This window comes from Equus przewalskii, chromosome 4, assembly GCF_037783145.1.
Source record: "Equus przewalskii isolate Varuska chromosome 4, EquPr2, whole genome shotgun sequence".
Classification (NCBI taxonomy): Eukaryota; Metazoa; Chordata; class Mammalia; order Perissodactyla; family Equidae; genus Equus; species Equus przewalskii.
In genome coordinates, this window is record NC_091834.1 from 36,639,342 (window position 1) to 36,657,595 (window position 18,254).

The 18,254-nt window shown below is 40.4% G+C and overlaps 1 long non-coding RNA gene across 1 annotated transcript in view; it reads left to right on the forward strand.

Annotated features, from left to right (window-relative positions):
- The first annotated feature begins 2,965 nt into the window (after positions 1-2,965).
- LOC139083021 (uncharacterized) overlaps positions 2,966-18,254 on the forward strand; it is a 31,195-nt gene continuing 15,906 nt past the window's right edge. The window contains exon 1 of the long non-coding RNA XR_011539520.1: positions 2,966-3,073. This is a non-coding gene — a long non-coding RNA (uncharacterized lncRNA). The remainder of the gene's footprint in view (positions 3,074-18,254) is intronic.

Consider the following 18,254-nt stretch of genomic DNA (forward strand, 5'->3'; position numbering starts at 1 on the left):
ATACCTATCTAGGGCCCAGCCCTGTGGCCTAGTGGTCAAGTTTGGCACGCTCTGCTTTGGCAGCCTGGGTTCATGGGTTCAGATCCTGGGTGCAGACCTACATCACTCGTCAGTCATGCTGTGGCAGCAACCAAGATATAAAATAGAGGAAGAACTGGCAACAGATGTTAGCTCAGGGCTAATCTTCCTCAGCAAAAAGAAACAAATAAACAAAAACACCTATCTACCCCATCAACTTTGGCACCAACTGAGAGAGGCAAATTGAGATCCAAACAATCACTTTTATTATTAATAAAGTTTAGAGGATGTACCTTTAGTTCTGTCAGCAGGTTTGCTAACAGAACTATGTGGTCTTACAGTGTCAGTCAGTGACAGCCTCTGAACTTCCTTACAGCAAGGAGAGTCGAGGAAGAATGTGTGTTCTCATGCAAGGAAGAGGCTGAAGAAGCAATATTTCATCATGTGGATTTATTATAATTTATTTAAACCATTATTGAGGAAGCAAACTCTGCTCCTTCTCCCAAACTCACCCATCGGAAAATTCACTCCTTCCCCATGGAGGGCAAAGAAAGTGCTACCTGGGTGGCTTTGCTTCACGTGAAAACTTAAAGCCAGAAAAAAATGATGTACCTTCCCAACATTGAGGAGTGTTCAACCATGTCAAATACCATAGAAAGATCAATGAGGAAGAGGACCAAAAGAACATTTGTAGAATGATGAGGAAGAAATCAGATTTGAAGAATTCATTGGAAGTAGGACAGTAGAGATAATTTGTATAGATTACCTTTTTAAGAAGTAAGCCAGTTAGAAAATGAGAGAAAGAGTTGTAGTTTGAGAGTGCATAGAAGAAACAAGGTTTATGTTTTAGTTTATTTCTATGTATTCATTTAAAAAGTTTTAGAATCAGAAAAACTTAAGCCTGTGTATATCCTGAAGGGAGAGAACAAATAGGGAAAATTTGAAGAGAGGAGAGAGAATAACCAATGGTACAGAGGTCTGGAGTAGACAGGAGGCAATTTGAAGTGTATTTTTTCTGAAGCAGGAGGTTCCATCATCAGTCCAGCCCAAGAGAGAAGCCATGAGAATAACTAGGGGCTGACTAACGATGGTGGAAGCCTATTTGGTTGAGTGTGAAGGTCCCAACAAATTTTAAATTGAACCAATTAATACAGTTATTTAATTTAATTTTTCTAGGAGTGCAGAAGCAAAGGAAATAAATATTTTGGTACATTTGGTTTCATGAATTTGCAAGGCAGAAATGGCTTTTAGTGATCGGGCAAAAAATCCAAACAAATAAAATAAAATTTAACAGATAAAGAGTATTTTTTTTCCTGAAAGGAAACCTGTTCTGGAGGATAAAACTCAAAATGGATTTTGAGAAGCTTAAGGTTTAGGGTCTGGTAAGCTCGAAAAATAAAGGTTCATTTTGTTGAGCAACCCTCTAAATTTTGTTTTATTGTTATTATGAAGTCCAGTTACGTCGAAAACAAATGTATCTAATAAAGTAAGCAAATCCATAAAATAAGGGATGTATGTGTACTGAACTGACAATGTTTGCCTGTGGCAGGACCTGATTTGGGTTACATGTGCATATTTGGACATATTAAATGAGACAAAGCAGGCAAACGTATATAAGCTTCGGTTTTATCTAGTTACTATGATCGTTAAATCCTTTGTTCCCATGGAACTTCAAAACTGGCAAAAGAACAAAGTTAGAACTTAACGGTGCTGCTATTTTTAATCAGTCATGTGTTCCAAATACATTAATTGCATACCAACTCTTTAAAATAAGTGTGCTTGGCTAAGAGACAGGACATTGTGTTTTCGAAATAAAGCATTTCCCAAATGTCTATTTTCATACATGTAATTCACGTGCAGGTTTTATTACAGATTGACCATGGCTGTGATACTGACTACAATATGAAGTGAGGAAACACAGTACTTAGTATTTGACCTTCTCCAAATTTGATCCTGATCCTGTTTGAACCAATGGGCTCTGTTTTCACTGGAGAATTGTTTTATGTCTGTGGAAGGGCTCATCTCTCTCTCCTAAATCAAGTAACAAAGGAAATAACAGAAATTCAGGGTCAAGTTACCAGGTTTGAATAAAAACATGGAGGGAAGAATCTAGGAAAGATGGAGAGCAGATGTAGGTTGCCATGTTTAAATCAGGACTTAGAAAACAAAGCCAGATTTCCCAAGTCAAGGTCATGAGCATGTGGTAATGAGTAAAGTAGGAAAAGCTTGAAGAAACGTTGCAACAAAGGATAGGCAGATTGCTGAAAGAGAGGATTTTAAGTAGTTTAATAATTCTTCTATTTTCCTGACCTCACCTGTCAGATAAACCCCTATTTGGTCAACCTATGTGTTTCTCTGAATAAACATAAGAGTACCATTCTCTTTTTATAGGTTAAGTAACTTGTCTAAACTCATACACCCAGCAAGTGGTGAAGCAGAGATTTTCCCCTAAGTTTAACTCCAGAATTTTAACTTTTAACCATGAAAAGGAAATATCACCTGGGAGACAGTTTACCCTTTTCGGGCATCACTGAATTATTTTACGCGTGGGAAAGATGGGCAGGTGGGTTTCCCTCACAGTACCTGAGTTGTCCACCTGGTGGCTTTGCTCCCACTTCACAACTGGTTGGCCCTAGTTCACCAGGCTACAGCTTCCCCAGGTGGGTGGCCACAGGCAAGAGTCTGTCCCCATAGCCCACAGGAAAAGTGCAAAAAAAGACAAATTTTTCCACAGGAGCTCTCAGGAGAAACACTCTTGTTTCTAACCTTCCTCCCTAATTTTGAGGTTCCTCTCCTCTTTAAGGAGCTTCTTTCATCAAAACTGCTCAGTCTGAATTCTCACTTACGTTTTTGAGAAATCTCAAAAGTATAGTCTGGAGCTTGGTTCCGTCTCCTTCCCTCATACTCCAGGCAATGTGTGGAATCCAGGAACTCGTAAGGATTCCATCAATATGTTCTACCTTCTGACTACTCTTGGGCTCAGCCAATGGAAAGCCCTGGAGAATGAAGTCAGGATGTATATTCCCTGGCTTCTTCCTTCAAGTCAGCCGAGATGGTAAGTTTTATGTGTCAACTCGGCTAAACGATAGTTCCCAGTTATTCACTCAAACATGAATCTAGGTGTTTCTGTGAAATATTTTGTAGATGTGGTTAAAGTCCATAATTAACTTACTCTAAGTAAGAGAGAATATCCTAGGTAATCTGGGCAGGCCTGACTCAATCAGTTGAAAGACTTTAACAGCAGAACTAAGGTTTCCCAGAAGAACAAATGCTGTCTGTGGACAGGAGCTTTATCCTGTGCCTGAGAGCGGCTTGTCCTTCCCATGGCCCACCATACAGATTTTGGCCTTGCCTTGCCAGCCCCTACAATTACATCAGCCAATTCCTTGCACTAAATCTCTTCATGTTTATCTCCTACCAGTTCTGTTTCTCTGGTTGAACCCTGACTGATACAGTAGCCTTGAGCTGGCTGTGTCTCTTAACCAAAGGCCAATGCTCCTCTCAAGTGGCTGACTCGTTAGGACTCTCTCTCCTTCCTGTTCTGTAACTGTTCCTGGCCTGCCAGTGGTAACAGCCTAAGTTACTGTATCATTACTAGCAGTTCGTCTATACCCCGTATGTGTACATGATCCCTTTGACACCTGTCCCTGAATTACCCTCGTTTGAGTGTGCTATTTCCTCTTGAGACCTAAGTGATGCATCCACTAATAAGAACACTTAAAATAAAAAACAATCATCAAGTGCATTAATTCATTTATTCAGAATATTATTGAGTGCCTGTTATTTGAGCTGACCAAGTGCTAGGCTCAAAGGATATGATGGTTAATAAAAGCAACATGGTCTGTGTCTTCATGAGCTTATAGTTTGGTGGGGGAGGTAGACAAATAAACAAATAATTGTTGTTTTTTGTAGGAAATGCTGCAATAGGGAAAGGATAGCATGCTATGAGAGCACAGACGAGGGGCTCCTAAGCCAATATTGAGTTGAAGCATCTGGAAAAGCTTCCTGAAGGAAGAGATATTCAAGCTGAGGCCTGAAGTAGGAGAAAAAATGAGCCAGGCAAAGGGAGGTGTGAGGTAGATTGTGTATGTGTATGGTGGGGAGAAGAGTTTCAGAAAAGGGAGTAATGTGTGCAAAGGCCTAGAGTCCTGAGAGGGTGACTTCTTTAAGACCCTGAGAGTCAGTGGGCATAGAGGGGAGACACAGGCTGCAGAAGCAAGCAGAAGCCAGGTCGTGAAGGACCTTGCTGTCATGTTAAAGAGTTTGGGTAGGGGAACCCATCGAAGGGTTTCAGGCCTGGGGATGCTGTAATCAGATTGGAGTTTTAGAAAGATCAGTCTGTGAGTGGAAAAAATACCGAAGGGGTGAGGTTGGAGTTCCAGTTATGCAGGCAAGAGGTGACTTGCATAACAGCAGGGGCTAGTCCAGAAGAAGAAAAAATGGTATATTTCTAGAGATATTTGGAAAGTAAATTTGACTTATCCCAAGGAAAAATGGGATTTTGGCTCCTGGGATTGAGGACGGTGAAGGGAAAAGAAGAGTTAAAGTGTCTCTTAGTTTCCAGTATTGGCTGGCTGGATGATGGTGCAGCGTCTGAGATAGGAAACACAGGTTTCGGGAGAAGAAAATGAGTTTAGTGATGAACGTGTTGAATTTGAGGAACCTATGGGATATGCAGGAGGAGGGTGAGTAGTAGGATATACAAATTTGAAACCTAGAAGAGAGTTTTGGACAAGAGGTAAAAATCTGAGATTCATTAGCAAATACATGGTAACTGATACTATGGGATTGGATGAGAAATTTTAGGGAAAGAATATAAAGTGAGAGGAGGGTCTGAGACCAAACCAAGGAATGCCATATTTGAAGGGATGGTGAAGAGAGGATCCTATGAAGGAGTCTGAAAAGCAGAGGAGGTAGGAGAGGGGGAGTACTCCTGAAGCCCAAGAAGAGAGTATTTCGAGCAGTTCTTATAAAAAACGGAGCGAGAAGGGTATGGAAGTCGTACAGGGGAATGAAGAAGACATTGGCCCCTCCTTCTAACCCAGATGGAGTGGGGGAAATGAATAATTTCTACGTAAGAGACTGCAGAAGAAGTTGTAACTTCCTCAAGAGAGAACCATGTCCTCATTAAGGCAAGGTAGTGTACATTCAGAGAAGAGCCTGAGAAAAGAGAGGGTCTTCCTTTATTACAGAGAGGGTTTCCAGAGGATATAGTTGTAAGTTTGGATAAAATGCCCAGGAAAGCATGGAGACATGTTTATAGGGCAGTGGTATGCCTGGAGTGGCCCTGTCCATCCCTCCTACCACTGCTGCAGTGTTCCTAACACACTGGCAAGATAAAGCCACCATTCTCTGCATGATAATAATATTCAGACGTATATATGATAATCATCCAGACAGGTGGGACTCCATAGCAGTGACCAATGGGGCCAATAAATAAGAAAGAAGCAATCTTTTGCAAAATAAAACAAATCTGAAGTGTGCAGGGTTAATTTGACGAGCTACACGTGCTGCTGTATACATCAGTGATTCCCAAATGACAAACCAGGAAGTTTTCCCTGATTCAAAGCAAAATGAAAAAAAATGCAAATAATGTAGTGAGTTTTTTAATGCATCTAAATATATTCAATTTTAACAATTGCCCTTTACCCTTAAGTTATATTATTTCTTCACATTTTTTGTTGTTAAAATGTTTTCTTTTATGAAACAATGGTAATAATAAATGACAATTTATTTTAATGATCTTTCATGGCAAGATAAAATAGTGGCAACCTATTGATCTTACTGGTCTTTGATATCTCCAAATCTAGAAACCGTTCATTGGTTTTCTCACTTGTGAATATTATTTTTAGTGTAATATAATTTGTTCATGCCCATTAGGAATTAGGAAGGTAGAATTTCAGTGTTACTTGATGTAGTAATCTTTCTGTCAGTTGCCAAGTAACACCTACTAGCATCCCGTTGGAACACAGTTTGGGGAAGCTAGTGAATGTACTAGAACTCGAAGAACAAATGGTTCTGAATTCCATTACACTTGGTAAACCTTGCATACCAAACCTCTCTTCTGGGTTTCATTATGCATGTATCACATGAAAGACTGAGAAGTCCTGGAGTCAAGAAATCAATTAAATTTTGTTTATTAGATAAACAAATTAATTTGTTTGCTGCAGGAAAATTTTTTTCTGGCATCCCTAATTAACACCTCCTGCAATAATCTTCTGTTAAGACCAGTTTGAGAAGTGTTTGAATAGTTGCTCTTGAACGATAATCAACCATGTGCCCCCATTCTGTAATACAGACAAATATCTCAGGAAATCCAATCAAAGCTGAAGCCTATTTAAGTTCAATTTCATTTGTTTTTAATTATATCATACTGATTTTTAGATACGTCAGTCTGTTGGCTATGCTCAAAAATAACAATAGCAAATACTTCTGTGGCTTTTACCATGTTTCAGGCACTCTTCTAAGCTCTTTTAGGTGTACTAACTCATTCGTTCCTCAAAATCACTTATGAGGTAATTACTAATATTATCCCCATTTTATGGATGAAGACATTATGGATGAGAGACACAGGGAGGTTATGGTACTTGCTCAAGATCATACACTTGGGTCCAGAGCTCTAGCTCTAGCTGTGCTGCTCTCTCATGGGCTCCTTATAGCCAGAATGGTCTGCCAAAGCTCAGTTTCCCACCGCACCGTGGGATTGGCCATCTGTAAATTTGCATCAAGAATGAAAGATGGATTGAGGTGCTCCGAAACTATCCACCTGACCTGGATTGACTGTCTCTCAGGCTTTGCTTCACTACAGCACTTTCTGAACTTTCCACAGACTTTGGAAATAGTAGCAGCACTGAGTGAACCCTCTTTGAAAGGAGTCACCAAGGTATGGACTGACCACACTTCTAAGGAACCATGGACCCAAGGGAAGAGTTAACCTCCAGCCTCTCTGGAAGGAGTTGGCCGGGATGGACTAACTTCCTGGTCTGGATTTACTCTGGGAGAGGCTCTGGTTTCAAGGCTCTTGGCACAAAGTCTCCTGGGAAGTGGTTAGACTAGAGCTGGCTAGTGTCAGGCTGGGGAGGACAGAGTGGGTGGTAGTGGGGGGCCAGAGGCCTGCTGATCCCTAATTGGGCCTCCATCTCAATTCTTTTCTGAATTCTTAGGCTGTCAAATGCAACTAACCTTTCGTTTAAGAAAAAATTATGTTCTGCTTTTGGGCCTCTTTAGAAAATTGTTCACATAAACCCAGTGACTCAGTTGGTCTCCAGTGTAACAATTCTTTTGTGCCACTAGTAGAAGGCCTGTCAACTTTCAGTGCTAACTTAAGTCCAAGATTGCTCTGCTCCCATTTCGTGGCCACATTATATTGGGAAAAACTTCCAAGTACCTCTGGAAACCTTCAAAGATCATCCTGCATTTAAATGGTATGTAGCTGATGGTTTTCAGCATATTGAAGCCAATCCTCCTGGGGAGCAGGGAAGACTGAAACATTTAATTTAAAGGAGTTAAGGCAAGAACTGAATATTAAGAAAGTAAGTAGGGAGGAGTTGAAATTAAAGTCATAGTTATTGAACGGCAAACATAGTTTTAACAAAACTATATATAATACTTTTAGTTACAAAACACACAGGGAACCCAGAAATATAAGTAGTAAATCTATTTGGCTAATTTGGAGTATAACCAAGCATATGAGGTGAGAAAGAGTGTTTGTCTGTTCCTAGGACATTAGCAATAACGTCCAAGGATGGAAGGGAAGAAAACTCTCTTGTGTGAGGGGAGTAGTTCCTTATTCTTTCCTAAAATAACAGTTTTCTTCCTGTTATCGTGATTTTCCCCCTTTCTTATTGAACTGACAAAAGAAATTTCAAGTTTATCATAGTAGGAGATTGTCAACCTGGAAATCAAATGGTGGGGTATCTTTGTAATTGGGTGACCAAGTCATATTGAGATAAAAGCATTTTGCTCCTTTAGAGATGGAGTAAAATATGTGGGGCCCAAATCTGGCTCATAGGCCATTTGCTGATAATCTCTTGTTTCAGAGAAATTTCAGCTTTTGAGAAATTCCATCCTAGTATTATTTTGGGTTGCCAGTTTGTTTTTACTAGTAATTGCATATTAAAACTCCACTTTGTTTCACTTAACAGATGACATCTAAGACCATAGATGACAAAAGACAGATTATCAATGGAAGTTGTGGAAAATCCTTCCAAACTATTTTAAGAAAAGAAAATTTTAAACCAGGAGTAATTAAGCCCAGCTAGACCTAAAGCTGAGATGCACAGAGTACATACTGGAGTCACTTCTATCCCTATAATTAAATGATTTTGTGGTTCAGCCCAGTCTTTCACACAGAAATGAGTCTGTTGTTTGATGGAGTGAAATAAAACAGAGAAATCTTGACTATTAGCAGATAAATTAGGGTCAAGAATAGATTATTTTCTTAATTATCTGTGTTCTTATAAAAATGCAGGGTAAAGAATACCTGTAAATGTCGCAAACCACATGCTCATGTCTATTAGTCTCTGAATAGCTTTATAGCATATTTAGTGCCTTTTTGGTATTTGTTTGATTCTGCTTCATTTTTAGATAAAGGTATGTATATACGCCGGTGTTGACCTTAAACAAAGACAGCCAGTTATTTCTCCAGCAAAAATGGATTTATTTAGGATCAGCAAAGAACTGCAGTGTGGAACATGCAAACATGGCAAGCGAGGTGCAAGTCTCCCAGCAACAAGGAAAGAAGAGATCTCTCATAGAGGGGAAAAGAAAGTTGGGAGGGCTACTGTAGACAAAGTGTCCACTGGAGGAACGGAGAGTTGGATGTGTAGTGGCTTTTCATTGGCTGAGTTGTGACAGACTCTCATTGGCTGAGTTGTGACAGACTCTCATTGGCTGAGCTTGCTGGTGAAGAAGATGAAGTCTTTCTTCTTCCTATTGGACTCTGCTGTTGACATAGGGCATGAGAGCTCCCCCTTTTGGCCTCCTGACTCCTATTTAATGAAGTTTCTGTTTATTAATTTGACATTTTACCCTTTTGATCAAGATTTTTTTCTGAAAGCATCACTGATCAAGCATCAGGTTTTTCTGGTTCCGGCAGCTTTTTGTCCCTCAATGCCAGGAAGGAGTTTTTCTTGGTGTTGGGTCAGAGGGAAAGTGCAGATTGGAAACCTATTGAGGCCACATTTGAGTAATGAGGAGGGGTAGAAGGGAGAACTCTCAGGCATTTTTCTTCTCTAAAGTCCGTATGTTATCAAGATCATAGGCACCAAAGATCATCTGAAGCATTATATCATTGTCAAAGGTTTGGCAGACAAACTTTCAACAGGCCTGGTCCAGACGTCTTGGGGAAGCTGTCTCATCAGATGTCACTTCTTCAATTCTGGGGAATCTTTACTTTCAGGTCACCAGATGATGTGCAGGTCCAGTCAGGGTTTGGTGCTTTCTTTAGGTGTGTCACATGAATCCTAGTCTATTCCTTGAAGTTTTATGGCACAAGAGTTAGTTAGCAGTACCTGATGGGTGCCTTTCCAGCAAGGCTGAAGGAGTCCTTCTGGAAGTGTCTTTTCCAATAGACAAAATCTCTAGGTTGCAAGGTGTTCCTCTCCCTGGAGTGCACTATGAAAATATTGCTCTACCAAGCCATGGTTATTTTTAATAGAAGCAATTAGGGCTTTGCAACATTGGAGTATATCTTCTTTTATCAGCTGTGAGTCAAAAGACGCAGGAGCCTGGTGCATTGGGCCTCCTGTGACTATTTCAAAGGGTGAAAGTTTATGAGTTCCAAGGGGGGTGGATCTGAGATTTAGAAGGACCAACAGCAATGCTTTTGGCCAAGGTATTTGGAGGGCCTCTATAGATTTTGCCAACAAAATAAAATCTACAGAGTTTGAGTCTTAATATTGCTATGGTGCATTTGACTAAACCATAGGATTGAGGGTGGTAAGCACAGTGAAAGTATTGTAAAACCAGCCAGACAGCTCAGACTTGTCGAAATACCTGAACAGTACAATAGGTTCCTCAATCACTGTGAAGCTCAAGAGGAGTTCCTCAGGGAGGGGTCATCCTTTCCAAAAGGACTTTTGCCACAGAAGAGGCAGTATCCTGTCTGCAAGGGAAGGCTTCAGTCCAGTGAGAAAACACACAAACTATTACTAAAACATCTTTATACCCATGACATGGGGGAAGCTGTATGAATTCCATTTGCCAAGCCTTGAAAGGTCCATTAGGCAGTTGAAAATGTCTGGGAGCAGTACAAATAGGCTTCCCTGGGTTGTATTTCAGAGGAGTGGGACAAGTGAGGTAGGCACTTTTTGTAGCCTTGTTAATATTTCCCCACCAACATCACTTCACAAATGCTATCATTTTGTCAGTAGATCAATGGTTTAACGCATGTACAGTGGTTAAGAGTGGAAATTTTAGAGTCTCCAGAAGGACTGGGTTGTTATTTGGTCTGAACCAGAGTTTTCTCTTTTTAATCAAACCAACAATTGTTGAATTTCCAACCTTGTTTTTCCTTTTTTGAGGCTAGTTATTGGGCTTCTTTAGTCAGTTTTTTTATGTTATCATTTGGGGAAATATCCCTTTGGACCATGACAGAGGCTTGCCTGTTGTTGGTTCCTTTAAGGGATGCATTTCTTGCAGAAATATTAGCAAAGTGATTTCCTTTAGCTTCCAGAGAGTCAAGTTTAGAATGCCCCAGGATCTTAATCCCCGTGTCGCAGGGTCCAGTTGCTGGCTATAATACCCTAAAGGTCGATTGTGGTCCCTGTGTTTTGGGGTGAGTACCCCAAGGGCATTCCCTTCCTTTTCATATACAAAGAGGAAAAAGGGAATCTGATAATTGGAATGTCCAAAGGCAGATAGGTTCATCAAACTCTTCTTTAAGGCCTCAAAGGCTATGTTGTCTGATTCTTCCCATAAAATTGGGTCAGGGTTGTTGTTCTTTGGTAAAACATACAGAGATTTGGCCATAAGAGAGAAATTTGGAATTCAATTTGGGCAGTAACCAACTAGCCCAAGAAAACCTTGCAGTTGACACTTAGTTTGGGTTTTGGGAAACTTAGGACACCATGAAGACTATCTGGATTCCGGTGTAGCCCTTGTTCTGATAGCAGACATCTTAAATATCAAACCTGGGTTTGGGCAAAATTTCTTCTTGACAACCTTATGTCTTTTTTTTTTCTTTAGGGTATTTTTTTTTAATTAAGGTTATAAAAGTTAACATCCTTGTGAAATTGCAGTTGTACATCATTATTAGTCATGTTGTAGGTACACCACTTCACCCCTAGTGCCCTCACCCCACCCCCCTTTCCCCTGGCAACCACCAATCCGTTCTCTTTGTCCATATGTTTACTACCACCTATGAGTGGAATCAGACAGAGTTCATCTTTCTCTGTCTGGCTTATTTCACTCAACATAATACTCTCAAGGTCTATCCATTGTTGTTGTGAATGGGACGACTTTGTCTTTTTTTATGGCTGAGTAGTATTCCATTGTATACATATACCACAACTTCTTTATCCAATCATCAGTTGCTGGGCACTTAGGTTGGTTCCATGACTTGGCTATTGTGAATAATGCTGCAATGAAGATAGGGGTGCATGGAACTTCTGGAATTGCTGATTTCAGCTTCTTAGGATAGATACCCAGTAGTGGGATGGCTGGGTCATAAGGTATTTCTATTCTTAACTTTTTGAGGAATCTCCATACTGTTTTCCATAGTGGCTGCACCAGTTTGCATTCCCACCAACAGTGTATGAGGGTTCCCTTTTCTCCACAGCCTCTCCAACATTTGTCACTCTTGGTTTTGGATATTTTTGCCATTCTAACAGGTGTAAGGTGATCTCTTAGTGTAGTTTTGATTTGCATTTCCCTGATGATTAGTGATGATGAGCGTCTTTTCATGTGTCTATTGGCCATCCGTATATCTTCTTTCGAGAAATGTCTGTTCACGTCCCCTGCCGATTTTGTAATTGGGTTGTTTGATTTTTTATTCTTGAGTTGTGTGAGTTCTTTGTATATTATGGAGATTAACCCTTTGTCGGATAAATAACTTGTGAATATTTTTTCCCAGTTAGTGGGCTGTTTTTTTGTTTCAATCCTGTTTTCCCTTGCCTTGAAAAAGCTCTTTAGTCTGACGAAGTCCCATTTGTTTATTCTTTCCATTGTTTCCCTCATGTGAGGGGTTATGGTGTCCGAAAAGATTCTTCTGAAGCTGATGTCAAAGAGTGTACTGCCGATATTCTCTTCTAGAAGACTTATTGTTTCAGGCCTAATCTTTAGGTCTTTGATCCATTTTGAGTTTATTTTAGTAAATGGTGAAAAAGAATGGTTGATTTTCATTCTTTTACATGTGGCTGTCCAGTTTTCTCAGCACCATTTGTTGAAGAGACTTTCTTTTCTCCATTGTATGCCCTCAGCCCCTTTGTCGAAGATAAGCTGTCCATAGATGTGTGGTTTTATTTCTGGGCTTTCAATTCTGTTCCATTGATCGGTGCACCTGTTTTTGTACCAGTACCATGCTGTTTTGATTACTGTAGCTTTGTAGTATGTTTCGAAGTCAGGGATTGTGATGCCTCCAGCTTTGTTCTTCTTTCTCAGGATTGCTTTAGCAATTTGGGGTCTTTTATTGCCCCATATGAATTTTAGGATTCTCTGTTCAATTTCTGTAAAGAATGACATTGGAATTCTGATTGGGATAGCGTTGAATCTGTAGATTGCTTTAGGTAGTATGGACATTTTAACTATGTTTATTCTTCCAATCCATGTGCATGGAATGTCTTTCCATCTCATTATGTCGTCGTCGATTTCTTTCAAGGTCTTGTAGTTTTCGTTGTATAGAACTTTCACTTCCTTGGTTAAATTTATCCCAAGGTATTTTATTCTTTTTGTTGCAATCGTGAATGGGATTGAGTTCTTGAGATCTTTTTCTGTTTAGTTCATTGTTAGCATATAGAAATGCTACTGATTTATGTAGATTTTATACCCTGCAACTTTGCTGTAGTTGTTGATTGTTTCTAATAGTTTTTCTATGGATTCTTTGGGGTTTTCTATATATAAGATCATGTCGTCTGCAGACATTGAGAGTTTTACTTCTTCGTTGCCTATTTGGATTCCTTTTATTTCTTTTTCCTGCCAAATAGCTCTGGCCAACACCTCCAGTACTATGTTGAATAAGAGTGGTGAAAGTGGGCACCCTTGTCTTGTTCCTGTTCTCAGAGGGATGGGTTTCAGTTTTTGTCCGTTGAGTATGATGTTGGCTGTAGGTTTGTCATATATGGCCTTTATTATGTTGAGGTACTTTCCTTCTATACCTATTTTATTGAGGGTTTTTATCATAAATGGATGTTGGATCTTATCGAATGCTTTCTCTGCATCGATTGAGATGATCATGTGGTTTTTGTTTCTCATTTTGTTAATGTAGTGAATCACGTTGATTGACTTGCAAATGTTGAACCATCCCTGTGTCCCTGGTATAAATCCCACTTGATCATAGTGTATAATCTTTTTGATATATTGTTGTATTCAGTTTGCCAGAATTTTGTTGAGGATTTTTGCATCTATGTTCATCAGTGATATTGGCCTGTAGTTTTCCTTCTTTGTCTTGTCCTTGTCAGGTTTGGGGATCAGGGTGATGTTGGCTTCATAGAATGTATTAGGTAGTGCTCCATCTTCCTCTATTTTCTGGAACAGTTTGAGAAGGATAGGTATTAAATCTTCTTTGAATGTTTGGTAGAATTCTCCAGAGAAGCCATCTGGTCCTGGACTCTTATTTTTGGGGAAGTTTTTGATTACTGTTTCTATTTCTTTACTTGTGATTGGTCTATTCAGATTCTCTATTTCTTCCTGATTCAGTTTGGGTAGGTTGTATGAGTCTAGGAATTTATCCATTTCTTCTAGGTTGTTCAATTTGTTGGCATATAGTTTTTCATAGTATTCTCTTATGATCCTTTGTATTTCTTCAGTATCTGTTGTTATTTCTCCTCTCTCATTTCTAATTTTATTTATTTGAGACTTCTCTTTTTTTTAGTGAGTCTGGCTAAGGGTTTGTCGATTTTGTTAATTTTTTCGAAGAACCAACTCTTTGTTTCATTGATCCTTTCTACTGCCTTTTTTGTTTCAATATCATTTATTTCTGCTCTAATTTTATTATTTCCCTCCTTCTACTGACTTTGGGCTTTGTTTGTTCTTCTTTTTCTAATTCCGTTAAGTGTCGTTTGAGGTTGTTTATGTAAGATTTTTCTTGCTTATTGAGGTGAGCCTGTATTGCAATGAATTTCCCTCTTAGGACTGCTTTTGCTGCGTCCCAAATAATTTGGTACAGTGTGTTTTCATTTTCATTTGTCTCCAGATAATATGTGATTTCTTCTTTAATTTCTTCAATAATCCATTGTTTGTTCAGTAGCATGTTGTTTAGTCTCCACATTTTTGGCCCTTTCCCAGCTTTATTCTTGTAGTTGATTTCTAGTTTCATAGCATTGTGATCAGAAAAGATGCTTGTTATTATTTCAACCCTCTTGAACTTATTGATGCTCGCTTGGTTTCCCAAGATATGGTCTATCCTTGAGAATGTTCCATGCGTGCTTGAGAAGAATGTGTAACCTGCTGTTTTTGGATGAAGTGTCCTATATATATCTATTAGGTCCATCTAATCTAATTTTTCATTTAATTCTATAATTTCCTTGTTGATTTTCTGTCTGGATGATCTGTCCATTGGTGTTAATGGGGTGTTGAGGTCCCCTACTATTATTGTATTGCTGTTGATGTCTCCTTTTAGTTTTGTTAATAGTTTCTTTATGAATTTTGGTGCTCCTGTGTTAGGTGCATATATATTTATAACTGCTATGTCATCTTGGTGGAGCGTCCCTTTTATCATTATATACTGCCCCTCTTTGTCTTTCTTTATCTGTTTTGCTTTGAAGTCTACTTTGTCTGATATAAGTATGGCAACACCTGCTTTCTTTTGTTCATTATTGGCTTGGAGTATTGTCTTCCATCCCTTCACTCTGAGTCTGTGTTTGTCTTTGGGGCTGAGGTGTGTTTCCTGGAGGCAGCATATTGTTGGATCTTGTTCTTTGATCCATCCTGCCACTCTGTGCCTTTTGATTCGAGAGTTCAATCCATTCACATTTAGTGTGATTATTGAAACGTGGGGGCCTACTGTTGCAATTTTATCACTTGTTTTCCGGTTCTTTTGCATTTTGTTCTCATGGAGAGCTGTTACTTTGTGTTATTGTCCTTCTGCTTATCTCCTTTGTTCTGGATTTTGTAACCCCTTTCCTTTTTTTGATTTTTTCAGGAATGAGTTTCTTCCTGAGCAATTCTTGAGGAGGAGGTTTTGTGGTGATGAACTCCCTTAACTTTTGTTTATCTGGGAAAGTTTTTATTTCTCCATCGTATTTGAAGGATATTTTTGCTCGGTAGAGTATTCTCGGCTGCAGGTTTTTGTCCTTCAGAGTTTTGAATATTTCATTCCAATCTATTCTAGCCTGTAAGGTCTCTCCTGAGAAATCTGCTGATAGCCTTATGGGGTTTCCTTTGTAAGTTATTTTCTTCTGCCTGGCTGCCCTTAGTATTTTCTCTTTGTCATTGACTTTTGCTAGTTTCACTACTATATGCCTTGGGGTTGGTCTTCTTGCATTAATAAAGTTTGGAGATCTATTGGCTTCTGTCACATGAAGTTCCATTTCTCTTCCCAAGTTTTGAAAGTTCTCAGCTATTATTTCTTTGAACAGGCCTTCTGCCCCCTTCTCCTTCTCTTCTCCCTCTGGTATACCTATAATCCTTATGTTGCATCTCCTAATTGAGTCGGATAATTCTCAGAGAGTTTCTTCATTTCTTTTTAGTCTTAGTTCTCTCTCCTCCTCTGCCTGCAGCATTTCTATATTCCTATCCTCCAAATTGCTAATTCTGTCCTCCATATTATCGACCCTACTGTTCAGAGAGTCCAGATTTTTCTTAATCTCCTCCATTGTGTTCTTCATCTCCAGTATTTCTAATTGGTTCTTCTTTATAGTGTCAAGCTCTTTTGTGAGATAGCTCCTGAACTCATTGAGTTGTCTATCTGAATTCTCTTTTAGCTCCTTGAGTTTTTTCATAATGGCAGTTTTGAAATCATCGTCATTTAGGTTATAGATTTCATTGTCTTTGGGATTGTTTTCTGGGTGCTTATCATTTTCCTTCTGTTCTGGAGATTTAATATATTTTTTCATACTGCTTGATGGCATGGATTTGTGCCTCTGCGTAGAGATAGAGTTTAGTCGCTGATTCCACTTGTTGCGACTGGTGTGGGGGGGGGGGCAGCTGTTTAGACTGCCCCAACCAGGAACCCTGTCAGCTGTTACTGACTGGGCCTGGACCCCTCCTTGTAGTCACAGTGGTCCTGTGGGGTCCCTCATCAGTTGTGGGTGCAATTGCAAGGGGGCCTCAGGCTGTTGGTGCCTACTGCTGCAGCTCACTTAGATGCGCTCCCTCCTTGTGGTCTGCAGCGGTGTTGTGGGCTTTCCCATCAGCCAGGAGCAGGATCACCTATAATCACCGATTTGTCCCTAACAGAACCCACCAGATCACACTTGTCCACTATAAGTCCCAGCAGAGCTATGGGTATCTTCTGCAGTCTGTCATTAGCTCACCTAGCTTTGCTGCTTTTGCCCCAGGGCCTTCCCACCTTGCGATTGCCAGTTGGGACCTCTCCACTAGTGCTGTGCAGAGGCTTTCGCTGAGGCTGCTGTAAGAACCTGGAGTTCCCCCCCCCGGGCTACATAGCTGTTTCACCAGAGCTCTACTCTGCCCCACTCCACTCTCACAGGATCTCTGGGAGCCCCTTGCCTCGTCTGGGACACGGCCAGAGTCCGTGGGCCTGGCAGTGGCTTGTAAGCTGCTGCCTTGTGGGGAATTCTGCTCTTGGGAGCTTCCTGGTGTTCTGAATGCTGGGTGGGGCCCCCCTGCCAATGGCGAGCAGAGGCCCTCCCTGTTGGGGGGGGTGCAGGACCCTGGAGTGACCCCCTGGGCCGCAGAGCTGGGTGTTGGAGCTCCACCCAGTCCCCAAGCACATCCATGGGAAGTCTGGGTACCCCCTGCACCGACCCGTGCACCGGAGACCCAACCTTATGTCCTTTTAAGGCTAAAAGCTTTAGCAAGTGGATGCTGTCTTCCTGAGAGGAGACTTGGGGAGGAGCGCAAAGAAGCAATTATCCACATATCGCAACAAAGTAGAACCCCTAGAGAATTGTATATCATCCAGATCAGCCTTCAGGATATGGAAAAATAAGAAGGGCTCTCAGTAAAGCCTTGAGGCATTACTGTCCAGATGAATAGTTTTCCTTCCCAAGTGAAAGCAAAGAGGTGTTGACTAGCTTCATCAACTAGAATGCTAAAAAATGCACTGCATAAATCAATTACCATAAAGAACGTGCTCCCAGTGGGAGTGGATATTAGCAGCATATGAGGGTTAGGAACAACAGGGTGTCGAGGAAGAACAATGTTGTTTATTGATTGGAGGTCCTGAACAAACCTCCACCCTTGGCCCTTAGGTTTTCTCCCGGGTAAAATAGAAGTATTACAGGGACTAACACAAGGGATAATGAGGCCTTGAGCCTTGTAATCTTCTATTATGGGCTTTATTACTTGAAGGGCTTCTTTACTTATATTGATTAATTCTGGGGACAGGTTTTGAGGGCTCTATTTGAATCTTGGTGGGGGGTGCACTGTGAATTTTACCAATATCCTTTGGAGATTTTTTTCCATAAGGAGGGTGGTAGCTGATTTAATAGGGACAAATGATCAGTGTTTCCAGAATCAGCTCTAGTAATGTCATAGACAAAGCAAATAAAAGATGATAAGGGTCATTTAATTCACCTAGTTGGCTGTTTTGATGACTACTGTCAAATTCTAGAATTATTTCCCCCTTTTGTGAGAAAGAAATTCCAGCATGATACTTTTCCAAGAAGTCTTGGCTTAATGAATAGGGGTGGAGGAACGAAGGAGAAATGGGTGTGTCTCTGTCAAAGGGCCACACAAAAGGGAATATGTCAGAGACAAGGAACCTTTTGAGGTTTATTAGAAATCCCCATTGTCTGAACTATTGTAGTACTCCAAGGCAGGGACTGCTTAATAGTAGTGCGGCTGAGCACTGAGAGTGTGGCTGAGGTGTCAGGACAGAAGGAGATTCACCTCCAATCTGGAGAAATGTTTCTCCAAACTGATTAAGAGGAAGGAGTGAGAAGAGCCCCTGTGGC